At 47.2% G+C, this 12,522-nt stretch overlaps 1 protein-coding gene across 1 annotated transcript in view; it reads left to right on the top strand.

Moving 5' to 3' along the window:
* The window catches only part of ACSL6 (acyl-CoA synthetase long chain family member 6), a 45,165-nt gene that overhangs the window by 762 nt on the left and 31,881 nt on the right, over window positions 1-12,522 (top strand). The window lies entirely within an intron of this gene.

Below are 12,522 nucleotides of genomic sequence, written 5' to 3'. Positions count from 1 at the left end.
TGACCTTGAATCCTGTGTGGAGTTTTGGGTCCCTCAACTCCAAGAAAGACATTCATGTGCTGGAGTATGTCTAGAGAACGGCAACTGAGCTGAGGAAGGGTGTGGAGCACAAGACTGATAGGAGTAGTCGGGGGAGCTCAGCCTGGAGAAAAGGAGGCTCAGAAGGGACCTCATCACTCTACAAAGGAGGCTGGAGCTAGGTGGGAAGGTTGGTCTCCTCCCAAGTAGCTAATGGAGGAACAAGATGAACCGACCTCAAGGTGTGCCAGGGGAAGTTTAGATTGGATATTAAGAACAATTTATTCACCAGAAGAATTTTTCAGCTCTGCAAGAAGCTGCCCAGGAGAACAGTGGAGTCGCCATCCGTAGAGGGATTTGACAAATGTGTAAATATGGCACTTTGGGACATGATTTAGTGGCAAGCCTGGCAGTGCTGGGAGAATGGTGAAACTCGATAATCTTAGAGGGCTTTTCCAGCCTAAATGACTGGGATTCTGTGGCATCTTGCTGGTTTCTAGGCTTTCTGTGTCTCAGCTTTCAGCCAGCCAGACTTCAGTGTAGTTCTTTTGCAATGTATGTCTCTCCCTGAGGGATTTCCTGGAGCTCATGACAAAACTTGCCTTTGCCGAAGCTGTGCAGCAGCGGTAGGTTGCAAGCATTCGGTGTACTGTGTGATGTTGTTCCGACTTCCATGCTGTGCATTCACACTTTCCTCAAGCATGGAACCATGAACATGCTCCATCCACATGGGGAGAGCCTACCGCTATGTTGGCTGTGAGAGCTCATGGAGGTACACCTTGGTGTCAGGGACAGAACATGAAAACCTTATCTGTAGCCATGAAATCCCCTATCTGGACACAGTGTGGTTTCCTGCTTGCCGTGTTGCGTATGTGCCTGTTGCTGGTGCGTCCCATCCTTTGGCACTGTGGGGACAGAGGGCTGGGGATGTGAAGAGAATGGGAGGATGATGGTTTTGGTAGTTTCAGAGAGTCTCCTGGAAGGTGGAGGGGTCCCTGCCTGCTGCTGGAGGTGTACAATGTGGTGGGTCAGGCGTGGCCCCGGGTACAGCTGCAGAGGTGGCTGTAAGCACTGCGGGGCCTCCTTGGAAAACCTTCTGCACCTGGGCAGTGAGAGTGTCCCTAATGCCATGACCTTTTCTGCAGTAATCACTCTGGTTTTACTGACACCATGCAAGAGAGAAACATCAAGTTGTGTTCCTTTAAAAGCATGGTGATACCCTCGTGTACAGAAGAGATTATTTTGAGAAGCTCTAGCTCTTTGCAGGCAGCGTGTTTCAGTTCTGACTGGAGGCCGCTGGCACAGAGCCCAGGCAGGCAGAGGGCATGGCAGGAGCCGGCAGGTCTGTGCAGTGAGCAAGGCTGCTGCATCATGCTGCTCCTGCCCCAACTGCTGTCCCTGCTGCTGTCCCTCACCTGCAGTGGGAAGGTGGAGTTGCTTTCTGTTGGCTTTTAGGCACATGACCTGCCCCTTTATTTTCTTGCCCCTTACTGCACTGCAAGGTTGCCAAATAAGCCTTGAACAACTTTCCAGGCTGCCTTCAGTTTCTGGTTTGTTTTGGGATAAAACCTGAAGCGCATTCAGGCAGTCACGTTCCGCGTGCACAGGGTCTGTATGAAATTCTGCCTTCTCCATGTGTTCTTAACCTTTGGTATCCCCTCACTCCTTCCCATCTGTGCACACAGGGTCCTTTAGAAAAGCACTACAACTACAGTTGGATGGAGCCCTGAGCTATCTGATCTAGTGAAGGGTATCTCTGCCCATTGTGTGGGGGATGGCTGGATGATCTTCAATAAATCTTCCAACACATTTGTGGTTCCATGAACTTGCAGGGCACTTTCTTGGTAATTAACTTGGTCTAATTACAATCAGCTAACTCCAAGAGAGGGATATAACTGTATTTGTTATAGTTAGTGACAGTACTGTTACTTTTTTGTAAGCTCTCATTTTTGATGTAATTTTCTCATTTCAGTTTCCAGTGTGACAGTTGTACTGTCTTCCTGGGCATGTTTTTGACACAAAGCTGGCAAAGCCTTTCAGTCCTCTCCTTTTTTATATGGTTTTGCTTTAACTGCAGTGGCAGGTCAGTAAGTATTGGAGCTCTTCAGACTATAGAATTGGCATAAAGAGAATTGCTCCTTTCAATAAGCAGTGTTTGGCTATGATATGGTCCAAACTGTGAGGTCTCTCTCTACATCTGCAGCAGAAGATGAAAATCTGTCGTGTGATAATGCACAGGCAACCTTCTGCAGACAGCAACAGGCCAAATTTCCAGGATCTTCATGGCTGGAGGCAATGCCATCTGCAGTCTGGCCTGCTTAGAACCCTGCTGTGAACACTTGCTACATAACTGTTGATATTGCAGAACACAACACAAAATTGAAATTTGACCAAGTAAGTGATTTGGTCCAGTCTGAGCTGTCAGAGAGACAATGCAGGGAACACCTGAACACCTGGAAGTGGTATTCAAAATATTCCTGTTCTTCCCTATCCTCTGCAGGACTAACAAAGGGTTTGCAGCTGCATCAGTACCTCTGGACTCGTGCACAAATATTTGTGTTGGTGCCTGGGAAAGGTAGGGTGGGTGTGGGAGTGATGGAAGGGGAAGATGGTCAGGAGGACTCCTTGCCCTGGCAGGCCTGGAATATGGTGGGGCATCCCAGTCTGTGTGGGCTCCACAAGTTGTGCTCCAGGCAGGGGTGGAGGTGGGTGTGTGGTGGGTCAGGGAGTCATGCAGGGAGGACATGTCCCCACCCTCCCACCAGGATGCCATCTGATCATGCCAAGTGGGGATTTGCTTGTAGATTAGCCACTTTTTCTGATTCTATAGCAGGACAGTTATTTCTGTGCCAACAGCCATGTGCCCCAGTGTGGCCATAAGGCAAAGGGCCCCTCATGACCCAGTCCAGCAGTGGTGTGACTTGGGGTCATCCATCCCACCCTACTAGAAGCCAGCAGGACTCAGACCTGTGCAGTTTGTACATGCAGCAGGAGAGCAGGGCCAGGGCTGTCCCTTCAGCTGTCCCTGTGTCACTGTGACCAGTCTCACACAGTGACCCTCCAGATGCAGCCAAGGCCAGGGTGTGAATGGTCATGGAGAACTGGGAACTGGCAGTGCAGGGACTTGCTTGCATGGGTGTCCTTGTCTGGCAGTGACATGCTGTGGGGACAGCAGAGACAGTCCTCAACAGCCAGGGCAATGCATATTTGTGGTACCAGCTTCTTCCCTGCCTGGCATTGTACCCATAATCTCCTTGCTTCCACCCAGCCATGGGCCAGGGGCTTTGTGAGTGAGATCACCACAGAGGGCCTGGCTATGGCATGTTCATGTGGAGAGTGAAAATGAGCTGGGCAGTGAGCTGAGGAGGGGAGTAAATCCCACCTGGCTGCAGTGGTCCCTGCACCTCTGCACTGACACTGCAGAGCCTTCAGGTGACTGGAGTTCTTAGCTGGACCAAAGCTTCAACAGACAGTACTAAGATTTATTTAAATTCAATATTTAAAGGTAAACATCAAAACTTTCCCTGGCAACAAGCCATCAAGCTTTTTGCAAAGCACCTTCACATCTCTGCTCTGCCAAGCCAGCTGTCAGGGGCACAGCTTCCTTCTCCCTTTCTATTCAGTGCTTCTTTGTACTCTGTCCCAGATAATTATTTTTACACCATTCTTTAAGCTGTTTGTTTGCTGCCTGACACAGCGTATTCAAGAACCATATAGTATATGGGACAATCAACAATCAACGTCAGTAAAAAATAAAAAAAGCCAAACCCCCAAAAACCTCATTCTTCTGAAGCTGACAATTGCTTGTGGGTACTTCTGGGAAGGAGGGAGCTTTGCAGGTGTTCTGTGAGCAGTGTCCAGAATGAAGCCCCAGCTCTGGCAGGAGCAGTCCCAGGATGCACTGTCAGGATCCAGCCCCGTGTGACAATGCCAGCAGCACATGGCACTTCAGCATGAGCCCAGAAAATACGTGCAGGGTTCACTGCCACCTGCAAGCTTTGCCATAGAGCTCAGTGGCCAATTCTCTCCTGCTTCAGTCACCTCAGTGGGATGCTCCTATGGACTTTGCTGCCTGTGAGCCAGAGAAGCAGACAGGGAGGGATCAGCCTGTGGTTTCCCCAGACAGAACTTTGCAGCCCCTGTGCTAATTTTGGACCCTAGTTGTGTGAGCAGGCTTCAGAGAACTGAAGACATCCAGAAAACCCCACAACTTTGGTGGTTTGCTTTTCCTTCTGGCTGGGTTATGTTTTAGCTTGGAGGAATGGCCTGACTTGGGGTGAGCACACAGAAGCTACCCTGGCGTAAGTGGAACAAGATTAATATGATGAGGGGGATAGTGGGTGCAAAAATATCCACGTAGGTTTTCCCATCTGAACTCCATCCTCTGCAACCACAGGCTGAGGTTTTTAGTCTGGTCAGTGAAACCTTGTGACCATCATGCTGGTGCTGGGTAGCCCCTCAAGGCTGTTTCAGCAGTTAGAGGAGCTTTTGTGTTACTGTGCCTAAGGCAACTGATAGATTTCAGAGACGGCAGAGTTGTTGAGCTTTTCCCTTTTGGTAGGAAACTTAAAATGCTTGTACTGGCTTCCTGATGCTCTGTTATCCAGAGGAGTGGCAGATTTGGACCACATTCCCAGTCAGGGCTTTTCCATGTGTGTGAGTCATAGTGGCTTCTGAAAGCTGCTACACTGCTCTGCTCAGGAGTGCAAAAGGTATTTTTAGGTTGGTCCACATGTTTGATGGGTCCTGAGTGGGTAAGGAGGTGTGGGATGGAGGATGGAGCTTTCCATGACAATTTAGTATCAGTGGATGAAGAGAGACCCCATGCAGAGAGAGGAGGATGAGTTGGTGGTCCATGCATGGCTCTGAGCAAGGGGCATTTCCAGACAGTTGGGGGCTGGATTTTGCTCTCTGAAAGATCTCAAATGTCTAAAGTAAGATCTCCGATTAACACTGAATTATTTATTGAATAATTTCTTTAGGCAAGGGACCAATATGCTGCAGATATTTTAGATACTTTAAATACTTCTATTTACATGTGATTTCTGGTCTCTTTCAGGACACTGAGCTCCTTGTTAGCATTTTTCTCTTTTTAGTGGATGCTTGCAATGATCTTGCATTTTGCAAATACATTTCCCAGCAGTGCAGAGCAGGAGGGAGCAGAGGCCAGTGCTGCTCCTATGGTTGCTTGGAGATTCCCATCCTTTGTCTGTGCCCTGCCTTTGGGGTTGGGGTTGTCAGGAAGGTGGATGGAAGCTGGAGGGTCAGCAAAGTGCCTGAGCCCAGTGCTGTGGTTTGCCATTAGCTCTGTTCCCTGGAACCATGGGGAAATGTGATACCATGGTCACACCCAGGCTGTTCATGAACCAGCTACTTATGTTTTTTTAAGGAGTGAGATATTTCTACAGTCATGCTAGGAGCACATGGTTATTATGCAGTTAGTGCTGTTAATCATCATTCACCCAGAGTAGGGGGAAATTCTACATTTTATATATATTTTACATATATGCACATGCACACACAAGCATTTACATCCATGCATGCAGCTATACAATTGCATGTGTGTAAATATATATAAATGGGACCCAGTACTTTAGCAGCCTTTTCTCTGAGACATTTTTTTCTGTTCTGAGTGAAACTGCCTGTCTCTCCTTAAAAACTAATACACCACTCAGCCAAGTTTATATCACAGCCCCAGCTATATGCTGAACTTGTGTCTTTCATCCATCCCTGTGCTCTACTCACTCACCAACCACTCACCCACTCACCAGGGTGCAAAGCCTTTTTCCGCTGTGGATAGCTCTGCCTTACTGAATGGGAGGGAGGGCATTGGGAGAGGGTGAGTGGGGAGGCAGGGGCATGGGGACAGTCCCTGGTGGCACTGCTGCAGCCCCATGTCTGCTCCCATGCCCCAGACCCTGAGTTTGGGGTGCACCAAGCCCCCAGCTGGCTCTGCCATCACAAAAGCAATTTGAGCTAAAGAGGCTTAGGTACTATTGAAACTCTGTTCTTTAATAGTCATGTTGGCAAAAGGCCAGTTTCCCAGATTGGATGGGTCTGATTCTCAAAGGAAAGCGAGAAAGATATTCTTTGTTAGTAAAAATAGAATATGAAAGTTTTAATAACATTTCTTGATGGTGGGGTGCTTCTCTAGTGTCTGCTCCCCAGAGAAGACACTGGGCTCCCCCAGCCACAGCCTCCCAGGCACCATGTGCCAGTCCTCCCTTGTTTGCTATCCATTGCCTCTCACACTCTTATGTTGCCTGAGCACTGGCATAATAATCCAAAAAAAAAAAAAAAAAATTATCTCTAAACCATTTCCTTTTTCCCCCCCCCCTCTTTTTATTTTTTTCCCCTTCCCAGTTATAACTCATTGAGTTATAGTGGAACCACAGTCAATGAGGCCAAATGCCTTGGCTTTGAGTCCTGTATTATTATTTGGCCCTGAAAAGAACTGCGTGATCTAAATAAAATGCAGTAATTGTGGTTGTGCACTGGAGAGGCAATTATTTTACTCAGTGAGTAAAATTAAGCACCTGTAAGAGTTCAGTTTGGTCTGGTTTTGGTAGGTAGGGTTTGTTTTTTTTTAATGGAAAACACAGTTTTTATGAAAATGTGCTGTCCCAAAAATCAAAGCAGTGATGCATCATGTGGAGGCTGTGGGAGATGGCTTAGGGTGATGTGTCTGAAGGTGAGAGACATTAAATGGAGAAAAGGGCTATAATGAGATAGGACACTTTAGTGGAGCAAAAGCAGGTATAATTTCAGAAAGTTTTAGGTAGTATTTATTAGCTTTGGCTAGAACGGTAATCCTAGTAATTGCTGGATCCCATGTGAATCAAGGCTGATTAACCCTTGCAGAGCACAGAGGGTCCCTGTACACGCATCCAAGTAAGTGTGGTGGGTCAGGGCTGTGAGGTCACCCTAGCCCAGGCTGCTCTGGAAGGATGCAGGATGAACAGTGAAATGTTCTGTGTCACTGTTGTGGTGATGTGTTTATACCACAATTCCATGTGTGGGACAGAAGCTCTTAGGTGTCCTGCAAAACTATTTGGCCCAAGTATTGCTGGTCTCCTGCTTTATTTTGGGGCTGCTTGCTGGATTTCCACACAGCGATTCTTTCACAGTTTCAGATACTTCTGGTGTTCCTATTTTCCCCTTTATGTTTATCACACCCTTTACTCTTTCTCAAGCAGTTTGCAAGCTTGCAGACTGCCTGGCTTCCTGTCTCACAGCAGGGAATTGTTCTGTAAGGTTTTCAGTAGCTCCCTGTAATGCCCAACAAATACATAATGGCATTTTCTCTGTAATTAACACTGGCTTTGTCCGGCTCTAAAGTGTGGCATTACCATTTCCATAAACACTATAGTGCAAAATTATTAAAACAGAATAAATTGACCTGATCTCAAAACTGGTTGAAAATGGAAAGGTGGTGAAGTGTCATGAGTTTTCCAAATTTTCCTGTTTAACTGAAACAAATGAGAAAAAAATCTGCAGGTTTGGATTAAACTGGGCATTGCATTTGTGGCTGAAGCACAGCACAGTCTGTGGTAGGAGATCTCATTAGATCATTTGTTCCCATAAAATCTAGAGAAATGTGAGCCCAGGTGGCTGCAGAGTGGTCAGTATCCCCCTTCCTCACCTGGATCTAACCCAACCCACACTGGCTTCAGGATGAGAACTAAAGGCTCATCCAGCTTCTCATCCTCTGAGCCTACACAGGGAAAACTCGTGGAGCCGCAGAGCAGAGGCTGACTTGGCACCATCTCCCTGGCTTTAATTACAGCAGTGATTAGGAATTCACAGCCTGTGGTGTCCCAGGAGCTCTCTGGCCAAGCTGGAGAAGGTCAGAGGTACCTGAGCTGCATTTAATGACGCAGGGGCTTTTCCCACTGCATGCCTACATGGAGTTTGAGGAAAAAGGAAAAATAAGAATGATTGTACTCTGCAAGGAATACACAACAACCCTAAATGCCTTTGCCTGTATGGCTGTGGCAGCCTCTGTGCGTGTTTTTATAAAGATGTTAATTATTGCAACAGCTTTCATTTAAATAAACAAGTGATTTCCAGTGATGCAGTCTGACTAATAGCTTTATGTGTCCCTGGGAATGCTGATGCTCCCTTTCCCCTTGGCAAATGGAAACTGTTGTTTCATGTCATAATTCATGATATGTTCTTTCATAGTCATAATTTGAGTGCCATTCGTGATTTGAATCCCTGTTGCAAAGTCCCCTGAGCCGTCTGTACAGAGCACTAGGCATGTTTTTGTTCTGCATTGGAAGGTGAGGGAGAGTGGTCCAAGTTTTGCTGGATGCCTCTTTGTGCAAATCTTTTGTCACTGACACCATTTCAAGAAAACAACTATAAATCTCAGGGTCTGGGCTCTGCAGAACTGAACATGAGAAAAGAGTTCAAAAAGCTTGTAGTGTTTCACTGAAGTCCCTTTAAATCTGCCTGTATTTTTATTGAGAAGTTTTAGATCCTGTAGATTCTGTTTCATCAGTGAAATGAGTTAGCAGCCAGTGCTGTAGCCAAGGGCATGGATCCATGGTGTCTGCTGATGGGATATTCCAGCTTGCTCTGAGAGAAGCAGAGGGTCTGTGGGCTCTGAGCCATTGCATGTCACTGGTTCTGCTTTGGAGTTCCCCCTGCAAACAGTTAATTCTCTCAGACATACTGAAAAGCTGCTTATTTGGGTTTGGTTTTGTGCTATGAAGTCTAATGTAAATGGCCTTTTTATTGGCTTGAATAAAGGGATGGTAATGGGACACTTTGCCCATTTTCCAGGATAAAATGAATCACCCGCCTCTTCACCATCCCACTGTGGATGCAGGGGGGCAGAAGGATACAAATGCCCCAATAGGAGTTGTTCTTCCTAAGCAGGAATGGAAGGAAGGATGTGATTACATGGCCACACAGGACCAGTAAAATTTTAATTGCATTAGACATACACCAGTAGTCTGAGACTGTTCCCACACTGGCTTGTGTCACTGAACTCCATTGACTGGAGTCACAGAATCACTTCCAGCAGAAAAAGATGAAAGCTAAATTGTACAAGAGAGCCATTTGTTACCAAAATAAATAAATAAGCCCTGTTCTGGGGGTAATTGCTATGGACATAGGCTGGTGAGTGACCTGGAGCCCAATGTCACTGCTGGCTGCCCCAAGGCTGCAGGAGCCCTGCCCAGCCTGGGTCCAGACTGGGAAGTTCCCCTGTGCCAGACACCCCCAGCTCTTACCCATGGCTGTGCTTTCTTTGCACTTCTCCAGCACTTTTTCCTTCCTTCCTCCAAACCACTTTTTCCCATCCTTCCTTGCATATTTTTATCTCTTTTCTTTGCCATGGGAATAATTTAGAAATCTGGTGATGTGAAATGCCATTTGGAATAAATGGAAATGTCAGCATTTCTATGTGCCACATGCACAGGTGCTGTGCTCTGCTCACTGGCACCCAGGGCTGCTTGCTTGTGGGGAACATGAACTACAGCAGGCTGGTAGATCCCCCTTGGGCAACAGAAATGGGGCCAAGAGGTAGCAGGAATGGGGCACAAAGGTAACAGAAAGGTAGAGAAAGGGTGTGGAGAGCATTCTGCTGCTGATCCTGGCATGAGGTGACAGCAGCAGCTGATTGCTGTGCACTCTGGAGTGCAATGCTGCCTTGCTGATGAGTAACCCAGCCCAAATGTGCTGGGTTTAAATTACTATTATTTATTTTCCTGATTACATGAGAAATGTACTCCCAGAGCACGTGACCATGAGGTGCTCACCTGCTTGTCTTGACTTGTCAGAGGAGGCTGTGATCCAGGCACCCCTGACCCCTCTTTCTGTAGGTATAGGGAGACAGTGAGGCAGTTCTCTCTGATCATCCCAAACACACCTGGGCCCCTTTCCTGGCCACCATCCCAGGGCAGGTTGGCTGCTTGGAGCAGACCAAGTATGGACTCATCATTAATCACTTTGGGATGCAAACCCCAGAATTAACTATTGCAAAAGGCAACTTGGGTGAACTCTGCTGTGCCAAAATTGAATGTGAACAGAAATTGCAGCCCTGACTCTCATGATCCTCATGTTGATGCTATGAGCTCTAGATGTCCATGGATGCTGTTGACCCAGGTAGATGTAAAGGCCTGATCCTGCTTCCCCCCAGGCAATCCCTGCAGCGGAGCAGGGCAGAAGCAGGACAGAAGATATGGCTGTAGCCAAGCATCCGCCCATGGCAGTGCTGTTCACACAGGCATCTTCCCAGCTTTCCACTTTCAATTTAACTGCATGGATGGATACAAAACAGCACTTCCAGGCTGCTGTTGAAGGAGTAATTCCCAAGATTTGAGTGTAACCAGCTGTCTTGGGTTACAATGCAATGCAAGATGTAACCAAAGTATGTATTCTATTACCATCTGTTAAAACCAGGTGTGGCAGTGTTCTTTATCTCTTCCATGACCCATGTTCCCTCCAGGGGGATATCTGCTGTTAGTGGGCCATTGAGTCTCACTGCATGACTGATAAAATTATAACATCCCAGTGGGAGATGCTCCACCCAGGGGGAGGAGCCCAGCATTCCTACCTGGATATAATCAGAGAATCAGAACACCACAGGCAGCCTTTCTCCACTGGATTCCCAGAGGAAAGACCAGACCCATCTACACCACTGGACCTTCAGTGGAAAACTACACCCTTCTACAGGATCACTGCTTCAACAGAACCACATCTGTCACTCCAGGAGGACTGCAGCCACCATTTAATCAGACTGCTACCAACACCCTGACCAGCAGGGTGTCAGGTTGTATTCTGCCTGTTAGTGGGGTTTTTTTGTACTACTGCATTTTTATTTTAATTTTCCTAGTTAAGAACTGTTATTCCCATATCTTTGTCTGAGAGCCCCTTGATTTCAAGATTATAATTCGGGCTGGAGGTTTGTGTTATATTTTTTTCCATTTCAAGGGAGGTTTCTGCCTTCCTTAGCAGACACCTGTCTTTTCAAACCAAGATATCAGCAAACTGAGTGGCTGCTTTTGATGGGAGCAGACAGTCTTAACAGGGACTTGCTGAAATGCTTTTGCACAAATTGGCAATTCATCAGTAAATTAATAGCTCCCTTGCTAAGCTCTCACAGTTTTTGCAGTAAAAGTATGTTTGTCAGGCTGCTTTTCATAGTCTGCTGTTGAGAAATATTGAGGGGAAAAAAATCAGTATTCTCTCAGTTCATAGAATCATTTTATCCCAGAATGATTTGGTTTGAAAGGGACCCTATCCAGTTCCGACTGCCCTGCCATGACCAGGGATTCCTTCCATTATACCAGGTTCCTCCAAGCTCCATCCAGCCTGTCATTGAACACTTCCAGGGATGGGGCATCCACAGCTTCTCTGGCAACCTGTGCCAGTGCTTCACCACTGTCACAGTTCATCCTAGCATCATTGTAGTCACATAGTATTTTATCACATGTGGAGATTTCTGAAAGGATGCTCAAATCTCAGGAGAAAATGACCTCCTGTGTGGGTATTTCCCAGTAACATAATCTGGATGTGATTATTGGAGGGATTCAACCACTCTTAAAGAGGCTGGTTGTGGTCACAGAGGATTTGCAGTCTGGAGTTCTCTGGGAGCAGAGGGGACTGTGGGATGTTGGGTCAGCATCAGGGAGCAGCCTGGCGTTTGGGCCAGAGCTCTCAGGGGGAGATGGATGACCCTGATCATGGGCTCTGTGTCACTGTCCCCTTGCTGGTGCCTTCACCATTTCATAACCCAAAAGTCAGTGAGGTTAATTGTTTGTTATGTTGTTTGTTTTTTTTCCCTTGTGCAAACTTACAAACCTTCTCCAGAGTCTTGTGCAAGGGGTGCTCCCCTGTTCACCACCCAGCCTGTGCCAGCCCCAATGCTCACTTGGCACAAACATAGGAGAAGGCTACTAGAGGATAGTCCTGACCCTCAGGACTTCAGGATAGTGCAGCCCAGACACTGTTCAGCAGGAAAAAAGCAACTTTGTGTTAGTGGTGCTGTTGTGTGTCAAGTGCTGACCCCGTCGTGGAAGTGAATCTATGTAGCTCCACAAGCTGGAGTAAGGCCAGAGGGCAAGAGGGAAGGGGCTGCCTGGGCTCATGTGTCTGAACAACTTTTTTAAGACCTTGACTCTTGTAAAGCCATAAATAGAGCTGTGGGAAACCTTAACTGTTTGGATTCCCTCTGGGCAGCACCTGCTTGGCTCATCCTTCAGAGGGCTGGCTGATACTGGAGACTCCCCAGTGAGGAGCTGATATGGGGCTGTCACTGTAAACAGGAGTTATTTAAAATGCTCCTTGTGTATTCAAAACCCAAACATGAGTCCCCTGAGGGCAGCCTGACCTCTCTGGAGCAGTGAGCCACCTGCCTGGCTCCTTCTCTCTGGTGCTGTTTCTGTATGTGTAAAAGGGAAAAGCAAGGCAACCTGCTGCAGCAGAGTCTAGATTGATGCCTGATCCACAGTGTGACCTTGCCTTTCCCAGGAGCAGCTCTCACTCTTTCAGCCC

Source organism: Poecile atricapillus, chromosome 13 (genome assembly GCF_030490865.1).
Source record: "Poecile atricapillus isolate bPoeAtr1 chromosome 13, bPoeAtr1.hap1, whole genome shotgun sequence".
Taxonomy (NCBI): domain Eukaryota; kingdom Metazoa; phylum Chordata; class Aves; order Passeriformes; family Paridae; genus Poecile; species Poecile atricapillus.
This window is presented reverse-complemented; position numbering and strand designations above follow the sequence as displayed.